This window comes from Malurus melanocephalus, unplaced genomic scaffold, assembly GCF_030028575.1.
Source record: "Malurus melanocephalus ecotype Western Australia unplaced genomic scaffold, MMel_1.1 scaffold_514, whole genome shotgun sequence".
Classification (NCBI taxonomy): domain Eukaryota; kingdom Metazoa; phylum Chordata; class Aves; order Passeriformes; family Maluridae; genus Malurus; species Malurus melanocephalus.
In genome coordinates this window covers 433838-444267 of record NW_026623746.1, presented here as the reverse complement: position 1 = coordinate 444267, position 10430 = coordinate 433838, and the positions used below count along the sequence as shown (strand labels likewise).

General features: G+C 49.4%; 1 protein-coding gene across 2 annotated transcripts in view; it reads left to right on the top strand.

The window, feature by feature from the left end:
- The first annotated feature begins 1760 nt into the window (after positions 1–1760).
- Positions 1761–10430, top strand: part of PLS3 (plastin 3) — a 47738-nt gene continuing 39068 nt past the window's right edge. The window contains exon 1 of one of the 2 annotated variants that reach the window (XM_057381521.1): positions 1761–1837. The gene's annotated coding sequence lies outside the window, so the exon portion shown is untranslated. Of the gene's footprint in view, positions 1838–4508; positions 4581–10430 lie in introns of those variants that run through there. The other variant, XM_057381525.1, reaches the window with a different exon arrangement.

The window sequence follows — 10430 nt, the reverse complement described above, 5'->3', positions numbered from 1 at the left end:
GATATCCGATGAGAAATCCAACTGTATAAAAAGAATAAAAGGATGAAGGGAAGAGAGTCTAATTCTTCTCAGGAAGCTACTCCTGCTAATGTGATGAGGAAACTCCCACTGTGAACCGTGTCACTTCCATCATGTGGGACCACTTTATAAAACCTTGTCATTTTGTAGCTTTGGAAAAACACTGCAAAATGGATTTTCSTGGCAGTTTTGACAACAAAATGTGTTTTACTTTATGTTATAATGATCAGACTGACAGTCTTTCTGTAAATAATTYATACAAATATTCGTAACATAGGACTGTGCAATTCAGATTCAGAAATGTGCACCTGTAACATTSCCAACACAAAGAACTAAGTACATATTGCAATGGATTTCACTGGGCAGTTCTACTTAAATATGYCCTACATTTATTTAACTTTGAAAGAGAAGAGAAAGAATGATCTAATGTTGGTGTGCACCTTATCTATTAATAGTCTGTTAGGTAACTGTCACCTTTTGGCAAGTTTATTTTTTCTGACAGTGGTGGAAAATGGTTAAACACCAAAAAACGAGAYGTACTTCTACATTATACAAGAGCCAGCACCTTCCATTAGTGTTCCCAGTTTTTATCTGAATTTATTCCTTAGTGCTGTTCTCACCTCCAGGCACGGGAATGTCTTATCTTTCTGGACTGGAAAGGWTTTTTTGTGCCTGAATGCATATTTGCTTTTCTCCTTAAACCAGAAGAAGGTATTAATATCTGAACCCATGTTTTCTCCTGGTCCTGGTGGAAGTGCCAACATCAGCCAAGAGTGTGGAGTTTCTCGTTTGGGGCAATGCCTTCCCCCTTTTCTGGCCCAGCAGTGCAGCTCTGGCCCCATCCCCTTCTTTGTTCACCTCCTTCTTCCCACATCAGGTGTTTGCTGTTTCTTTCTCTGTTCAAGGCCTATTTTGGATTAACTTCTGTTCTCCRCCACTTTTACGCAAAAGCGTCCCTAAGGCCCTTGATTTCCTCAACCCTTCTAGCAATTTTCGGCGTGAATATCTGTGTAGCAAATGTAGAAATTAGGACAGTTATGAGGTCACCTATCCCAAATCAGACAGCTGGAAACTGGAAAGGCCATGGCAAGGCTCTCTGTCCAGGAGCCCAGGATAACAGGGTGGCAGGGATAGGCACCTGCACCCCATTTACTCCTTGTGGGAGCTGCCCCTGGCTCCGCTCTGTGCGGAGCTCCTCGCCCATCAGCACCAGCTGYCCCCGCACATCCTCAGCATCACCCCGCAGGGCTGCTCCGGGGAGACGGGGGGAATTTGCGAGGGAAGCGCAGAGCTGCTCTGTCTGCGTGGCAGGGCAGCCTGTGCATGGGAGACAGGACRGTGCTGCACGGGAGGAGGGACGCGAGCACAGGAGGAAGGGATGCTTGTAGAGAGGAAAGGATGCCGGCTCGGAGGAGAACCACACACAGGAGATTGCGGGATGCTTGCCGGGCAGGGGAGGCATGCGCGGGACTGGGGATGCACRCAGGGCATGAGGATGGATCCACGCAGGACGGGAGGGATGCGGGCGGGGAACGGCGGGGAGAAGGCACAGCAGAGCAGCTCGACGGCGGCGGGGACGAGGACGGGGCGTGCCCCGGCTGCAGGCTGGGCTCTGCCCTGCCCTGAGTGACTCGGCTGCCGCCCACTCGCAGCGCGGGGCACCGTGATGTGCGGGCGGGCGGCCCAATGGGGCCGGGGCGGCGGGGCCGGGGAGCGCCGAGCGCGGGCAGCGGGCGGGGCTGGGGCGGCGGGACGGCTCGGAGCGGCACGGCACGGCACGGCACGGCACGGCACGGCACGGCACGGCACGGCACGGACGGTGAGTGCTCCGGGGGCTCCTCCAGCGCGGCTCCAACTCGCCCAAAGTTGCGGGCGCTCGCCCCGCCGCTGGCCGTGCGCCAGCCCGCCCCGAGCATCCCGCCCGCGCTGGCAGCGGGGGAGGCGCCGACCGGCCCCGGCGGCTCTGTGGGGCCCGGCCCGGCCCTCGCTGCCGCCCGGCTCCGCTCTGCACCGGGCGGGTCCCCGGGGGTGTCCCGGGGCAGCGGGTTCGGTGGTGACCGGCGGGACGCGGGGCCGTGTCCGCCGAGCGCGCTGCTGCCGCTCCCCGCGGCGATGAAAAGGCACTTGTCTGATTCATCCCCCTGGAAAACTTCACCCCCGGGCAGTGCCGGGGCGGGCCCGGAGCGGGGGATGCGCTGCCCGGGCTCGGCTGGGATGGAGCCCCGGCTGCCGCAGACTTTGGGGCTTTGTGCGAGTTGGGAGAAGCGGAGCCCGGCCGAGGGGCGGGGAGGTGCCGCTTCCCGCTGCGGGTTCCCGCAGAGCGCCGCTGAAAAGGGGTTCGGTTTGCATTTAGCTTTTATCTTTTGTGCAGGGTATATTCCCARAGCAGAAAGTGTGAGGAAATGGGAGCGACTTCTCATCTAATTGAAGCGGGGTGAAGTAAAGTGAAGTCGTGGGACAGCTGCGTGGGTTTATTTTTATACATCTCTAATTTGGACCGGGAGAGGAAGTGTCACCCCTCTCCCCCTAACAATGGCTTCTTGTTGGGAGCCTGGGAAGGGAAGGAGAAGAGCAGGGAATTTTTCAGGACTTAAAGCTTCATACTTTCCTTTGCTGGGGCACCCTGATGCTGGCTAAAAGTATTCTAATGGATAACATCAAGTTCCAGTGCTCACAGAGGTAACAACTCTGCAGGCATGACTGTGTTCCAGTTGTAAGTTTTTGTCTTGGTACAAATAGTGGTGAAGCATGTGGATGGGAACCAGCCCCAGTTAATGCTTCCTTGGCTGCATGTGTGCTCTGTATGAGCATCTGTACCTTCCAGCAGGGCATCACTGGGACTCCCTGATTTCTGTTCAGGAGAGCTGCTGGTACAGATCTGAGCAAATGCCATTGAATCAGCCTTTGAGGTTGTTATTGCTGTTACACAATTCCAGTGGAATGTGAGAGCTGGGCTTCCTGTTTTTGGTCAATCTGTAGAAGCGACTATAAAAGATAATAGATATCTCAAATAAATTGCTTTTGCATGAGAACTTGGAGYCATTGTTCAACTCGTAGCACTTGTGACTTCTCCAGTGAGCCTGGTAACCTGAGAAACAAAACTCCTTAATGCTTGGAGACTTGCTCAGAGTAACTTTAAAGACAACAGCTGGAACCTGGATATAAAGAGGGAATAGTTACCGAGATCAGCATGTGCTGGTGCTGTGCATAATGATGTATAGAAATTCAATCTGTTTTGAAAAGAATCTTGTGCAAAGAGGAGCTGCTGGTAGTTTGTAAGTGGAGAGCAGTGATTCACAGGGATTAGTGGACACAAGGCAAGTCCCCTGGGTGCAATATTCTGCAGCTGATTTCTGCCCTGGGGGTGTTTGATGGCCTTCTGTGGGGTGTGTGCATGCAGAGACTTTAAATTCCAGAGCTGTTTGTKTGCATCTAAATAACTTAAAAAAAAGTAATAAAATAATTTAAGTGAAATCTTTTCAAAACACTGCCGTTATCACAGCCTGTTCATCTTGCCAAAGGTTTAACAATTTGAGGATGTTGCTTGGTTGTAACCAAGCTCCTTTGAAGGAATTTTTTGCTTGTGAAGGATGAATTACTCATTCTTTGTCTGAGTTAAGAGATCATAATGTGATTATTAAACTGAGTTATTCAGTGCTAGATATAAGGAATTGTGTTTAACCAGGGTCTTTGTTCTCTTATCAGAGTTACTCTGATGAAGTTTCCCCTTCCATAAAACACGCAAACATCTCCCCAGATTAAGAACGCCCCAAACTCCAGAAACCTATTTACCAGTTTTGGCTAGATGAGCTTTTCAGTGGCCGAGGCTCTGGGGACTGATGACTTCATTAGGTATTTGGATAAGAGCAGAGGAAGCCCTTCCCCTGGGGCTCCCTTTCTGACTCCTCTGCTCCGGGTTTCAATTGTTGTGAGATTAAGATGGTGAGTGAAGGAATTGCAGCCTCGTTAAATGAGTTTGCTGAATCCACTCATGCGGGATCTTCTAGTAACTCTTTCCTGTGTTTACTTGGCTTTCTAGTGCAGCCACTCTAATGGCTTTGGAGGAGCGGAAATACAACAGTTCTGATTCGGGGGAAGCAGGAGAGAGCTGCTCAGTGATTGATTGGAAGGGATGTTAGGGACAGTAATTTGGTGGTTGTGCTTAAGCAGCTGCTGGTGATCTAAGTGATCTGTGTGCCTTCTGAGTGGCTTTATCTGCATTTTTTGTGTTGTAAAACTGCACGTGCTTGAATACAGCAGTTGCATTTTTGACAAAGTATAGCATAGTGCATGGGCAGAAGATAAATACTTTTACATGATTGGCAGTGAGTTTAGGGAGGGTGTGCCTATCACAGATACTGTAATTCACTTCCTTATCTAAGCAGGTGATGTGATCAGTAGCTCATTTCACACCTTTGGTTGCCTCGGTGGTGATACTTTTGGTGGTGGTAATTTATTTGGTGACGTGTCCCAACACACAGATAATGTTCTTGGTAATCTATTTTACATAAATAGGTGGCCAAGCACAAAGGGGCTGTGTTTTCAGCAGAGCCAAAGACSAAGTAAGTTCTGCTTTATATCTGCATGAGGTATTTCTTGTTTGTGGTTGGGGTTTGTTTGTTTGTTAAGTTACAATGCTTTGCATTTCTTTGTTCCATAAAATGCTGAGAGATGTGGATTGGAAATTCTCTGAGGACATTTGTCCCTCTTTAGATATAGCCTGTTAGCTTGATTTCCTTGCACGTGGATCGCCTGTGGCAGAGGAGGTGGTGGAAAAGCAGCATCAAGCCTGCTTGCATTACTCCAGTGCAGGTTTTGTGCAGATCCATCCGTGCCCTACAAAGCTCAGTCCCGGCTCTCTAATGGTGTTCACAAGGGCASCTCTTGACCTGCCGTGCTGGGAGGMGGTTTAACCCTGTGCAGGGACACTTCTGATGGCACAGAGGGTGGGAAGCAGACGTGGGGAAGGAAGCGGGGAGATTTCAGCTGCTACAGTGTTGCTGTACAGTTTGCAGAGGGTCCCACAGGTGAAATTTATGCGGCTGCTACTTGTTTTTAGTCTGTGTACCACCAAGTACTAAGCGGGAAAAGAAACATGCTTTAAGTTAATGTTTTGTGCAGGCTTTGAATATTACTCTGCCTCCATGTATGTTAGAGCAGTAATTCAGCATAAAAAAAGCAGATTCTCATCTCTCTGGGCCAGCTGTTTAAACATGTGACTGACAAGCTATCAACCTGCCTGGTGCAATAACAGATATTAATTTTTAACTTTGAGTTTCTTGTCAAATTTGGAATAGCCATAACATGATACGTTAATATTTATCAACAGATTACTGGCCTTTGCATGCTCAGCACTTTTGGAACTAAGTACTAGTGTGCATTAAGTAATCCGTGTATCTTTGTGGACATTGAGCTCATGAAGTAATTAGAGTTGCTAATTACATCAAAAAAAGCCAAGCATGAATCCAGAAACTCCCACCAGCAGATRTGTGAAAAGTGGATATTGGATTTTAAAAGTTTACCAAATAGCTTTAACGCCTATGTAAAGCCAAACTTTCCTGAATRTCTTTTCTTTACAACTACATTGCAAAACTGAGACCAGCTCTTTTAATGAGGCTGGTGCAGGGTTGAATGAAACCTATATTTGTTGGGTTACTGTAACAAATGTCACAGCATCACCTGTCCCTGGTCCCCAAGCCCCATGACAGGCATCTGTTGGCATCTTTGCCCATACATTCCTGTTGGCACTTTGGGAATTGGATTGTTGCACAAACAGCAGTGGTTCTGTTTGTGGTGGGTGGGCCTTGGCAGAACTCTGCAGCCCTGCTGGTAAGGGAGGGCATGAAAGAAGCATTTCCCCTCTGTCCATCCCAAAGTTGCTCAGGCTTTAATGCAGAATCAGCTATCCCTGTTTGCATGGTCAAAGCCCTYTTCAAAGCCCTGCTGCTCTTGCTGCTGGTGGACAATAGGTGGGAAGTGTGAGAGCTGAAGGCAGTTGGGTGCTGGTTCAAGAGCTGGGCTCTGGGTGCTCTGGCTGGGAGAAATGGAGCTCACTGGGCATCCTGGAGGAGCAGCAGCAGCTCAGCTGACAGTGACTGGGCTGCTGTAATCGCTTCCAGCCATGTGACTGCTGGTCATGAATGARCTACTGTTGTGTCCCCTGCTCCATACACAGGGGTTTGGGTGTTCCTATGGTGTGCTGTTTCTCTTGGATTTATTGAATTGAAAATAGGAATCTCCAGTGTGGTCTGTGCAGGCAGTAGGTATGAGGCGGGTGGTGCTTAGACACAGCAGCATTTAGTTCAGCTTCAATCTTGGCAGTTTCCTACTTTGTGCTCTTCAGTGCTGAAGTTGTAGGTGATGGGTCAAGCCTGTCCTGGCCAGCCTTGCTAGTGTTTCCTGCCCTGGATGTCCTTCCTGCTTCTAGGTCAAGTTTCTCTGGAGACCTGGATAACGCCTTTGCATGTGTTGTGAGGCTCACTTGGAGCCCTGCAGAATGCTCTGTGAAAAGCCTTCTGGTTTGTGCAGGTACTTGCCAAGTGAAAGGCTGAAGGTGTAGATTTTCCTCTGCTTTACCTGTGTGGCATTGCCACACTGTGCCATCAGCATGGGGACAGGGGATTCTGGCTGCCAGAAATCCTCCTTCCTAATCCCATTGTGCTGCAGCCCCCAGCTCACCCCATCTCCACTGGCACAGGGCACTGGCAGCATGGGGTGGGTGTGCTGTGACTCTGGGGACATGCTGCCATGGGAGGGTGATGGAAGCCAGCCTTTTCACTGCTGATTGGAGAGATGATTTGACTACAGCTGAAAGATGCGACTGTGTTTGAGGCTGCAGATCCCAATCGGGCAGCAGGTGCTGTGTTTGAGGTTTCAGGTATTTGGTGTGTTCCTGTGTGATCTGCCAGCCGTGTAGAGAGCAGCCTGTACCAGCTGAGCAAGGAAACGGGAATTGGTGGAGCTGAAGGCAGAAGTCCCCACCTAATGGGGCTGGAGAGTGGGTGGGAGGAGAGGACACACTGATGATCTGGAGGTGATTGAGGAGATGTCTGCACTCTACTGATGTCACACTGTTTGATCTGGAGGTGATTGAGCTCTTCCTGTGGTGGCACATCTGACATCAGTGCTGACCACGGCTGACATCAGTGCTGACCATCAGTGCAGCCAGGACTGTCTGCTTGGCTGCTCTACCCTCTCCTGGCAGCTCTGTTCCCATCAGGGTGTGGACCTCCCTGGGCAGGGTGGCCAGCCAGGCCAGTCCACTCAGTCACTGTGGCATCTGCTGGTCTCCTGGGAATCTGTAATCTGTTGGCTTTTTTTGGTAATGGATTAAAAATGCCCAGAATGATAAGCAAGTCCTGTCTGGCCTGCTTGGAAGAATTCTATCACAAGTACTCCTCTAACAGCTAGGGTTTCCGTCTGGGTTTGTGGGTTCATGCCTACTGGGCTACTCAAAGCTGGTTTTGCACTGGGTTTGTGAGTGGTCTGATGAAGAAAAGGGAGCTTCCGTGCCCCCAGGYGAGTTGCTATCAGCAGAGATGGAGCTATCCACAGTCAGCCCTTCCCTTTTGTTTATTTTGCCAGCTGATTCCTGTTTGTTTATCTCCATCTTTCAGCAGCTGAGCTGTGAGGGTGACCAGTGCCAGAGAAATGCAGCATCCTTGGCAGGTGGGCTGCTTGCCACAGGTCCCCTTCYTTGTGTCCCCCTGYACTGGCTGCTCTGTTTTCTCCATTTCTGGGCAATGTGCGCATTCCTGGGGGCAAATTGGCTCCTCTTGCAACATCCAGATTGTCCCCATGGCCCGTGGTGGCCTGTGCASTGCTAACATTTGGGAGTTAGTATGGAAGAAATAAAATAATGATTGATTTGTCATGCATCTCTAGGATGTGGGGAGCAGGACGACTGCCTGAAATGGGAAGCTCTGGTTAGGATTGCTGCTGATTGCCCATGTCAATCCATATGGGCCATATGCTTCTAACCAGTCTCCTTGTCTCATTTCCTTCTCTGAAATGCTTACAGCTGTTTTTCCTGCCTCTTCAGTAGGTTTTTTGTCCCTGTAAAAAGAGTGACAGCTCACAGATGCTGCTGGGAGTCCCCATTGAATAGCTGGGAAGAGAGACTATTACTGTGATCTTCAAGAGAAGATAAAGTGTAGTGTCTCTGCAGGAGGCCTAATTACTGTTGTTTTAAGTAAGCTTTCTTGTTTTTTCTTTTTAAAGCTGGCAATAGAGTTCACTGTCTCATTCACTGTTTCCTCATACACACTGTTCTTAGTGATGGAAGAGAGAGAGCAGGTAATTAATCAGGTCACTTAGGTATAGCACAAGGAAGGACAAAGTGATGTTGTTGATGATGACATATTGAGGTGTTCAGCATCCAGTTCTGCTGCTGTGCTTAGAACCTTTGGGTTAGCCTTTACAGTGTTGCTTAGAGGTTGGTTTTTTCCCTAAATAATTGAGGTTCATCATTGCTGGTCCTCCTCTTCCCATGAAGAACCATCTCTTTGTCCTGCTCTTTCTGCATTCTGCCAGGAAAGGTAACTGCAGGCTTCTGCAGCTGGGCTCATGGTCCAGCCCTGGTCAGATGGAGGAGCTCTGAGATGCTGATGCCYGTGCAGTGTTTCACAGTTTGTGGGTGATGGGTAAAGGGGCACCTGCAGACAGTGAGAGAAGCTGTCTGTACCTGCTTTTAGACAAATGAACTGCAAGGAACGTGGGGCCAGTGTGGCAAAGTACATGGCTGTGTTGAGTTGGCTTGAATGCCAAGTTAAGACAGTGACTGTAACAAATAAAACCTGGTGGTACGTCATGTCTGAGGTCTGTGTGATCTTGGGTTCATTTAGGTGCTGAGAGTCCAAAAAGTCTCTCCTTTTAGTGGGTTGGTTACCCATTGGTCATAAGCCTTAAATAASCAAAACTTCTTTTCTTTTCCAATCCTCTGCTTTGCCTTTTTTGCAGTCCCAACTGCACAAAGCAGCGAGCTGTCCCAGCAGCTGTTGTGTTGGTGTCTGAGAGGAAATCTTGGGTAGAATCCTGGTGTCTGTCTGTCATCTGTCCATGGCTGGTGACCATTTTCCTCCCTCATCTTCCCAAGGGTCTCACTGCTGTGCAAGTGGCCACGGATTGGCTTTTCCTCCTGCAAAAAATACACTGGGGCTGTACTCTTCCTTAGCCCATGTTGTAAATTACAAACTGCTGTAGGAAATGGAAAACAGAGTAATTCTGATTTGTGTTCTTTTAGAGCCTGTTCTTTGGACCAAAATACACAGGATAAGTCTGGCCCTTCCCTCTATTCACTTTTCATAGCCTCCTTTGTTTTTAATTTATATATCTTTTTATTCTAAATTCCTCCCATCCCCAAAATAGAACAGACATCAGCCTGCAAGCAAAGATTGCCAGGCACTGGTCTTGTGGATTATAGTGGCTTTTTGGCCTGGTTGGAGACTGAGCCCCACCCTACGTAGGCTTGGATTAAAAATAGTCTTCCTTTCATCAGGCTGAAAACTGTACACAACACATCTATGTCTTGGTTTCTGGGGTATTGGCAGCCACGGGAAGCCCTTCAGCTATAAAATACCTCAGAAAATCTGTTTGCTGCTGATTAATCCAAAAGTGCTAAGGTGGCCAGTGTTGGAAGGGTGTAGAGCTGCATGTCTGACTGCCAACCACGTAGTTATYGTAGATGTTGATCAAAGTTTTAGCTGTGCTTCTTGAAGGACCTGAAAACTTTATAGCCTGTGTGTTGGGCTGCCACTTTGAGAATGTCTCAGCTCGGGTGGTGCAGGGATGTCCAATGACCAGGAGACTGCTCCTGCCCGGTCTGTCTGCCCAGACCTGAGCTGCACACTCCTCCCTCTTCGTGTAAAACAGWAAAAACATTGAGGCCAAGAGGCTGCCCGGGATCTGGGGTGGTGATCTCATTCCCCTGCTGCCTGTTGGAAAAGCCAAGCCTCAAACCCAAGGCTCTCAGTCAAGCCTGAGTGGTTGGCCCTGGGATAGCAGAGGGAASATCTGAGTGTCTCCTTGCCCTGGGCATGTGTTCTGTGCCTCGTGAACCTCAACTGTTGACTTGTTGTGTTGTTTAATTTGTTTTCCACTGTCCTTGGCCATGCTGGGTTTCCCTGCTGGCTCAGTGGGGAAGGACAGGATGGGGCTGACCAGGGATCTGGAAGCAGGCGGTGCTGCCCGGCAATTCCTCCAGTTTGCCACAGCCTTGGTGCTTGTTTAGGGCAGGGGTGGATGAATGAGCAGGGGAGTGTGATGGGAGGAGGGCAGGGAGGCTCTGCCCAGTGCCTGTGCCACAGCTGTTTATGGCTGGTGTGCTCTGTGTGCCTGGTTTGTGTGACCTTGGTGATCAAAGGTCTCTGCAAAGAGAGAAAACGCCGCCTTCTCTTCAGTTTTTGTACACTCTG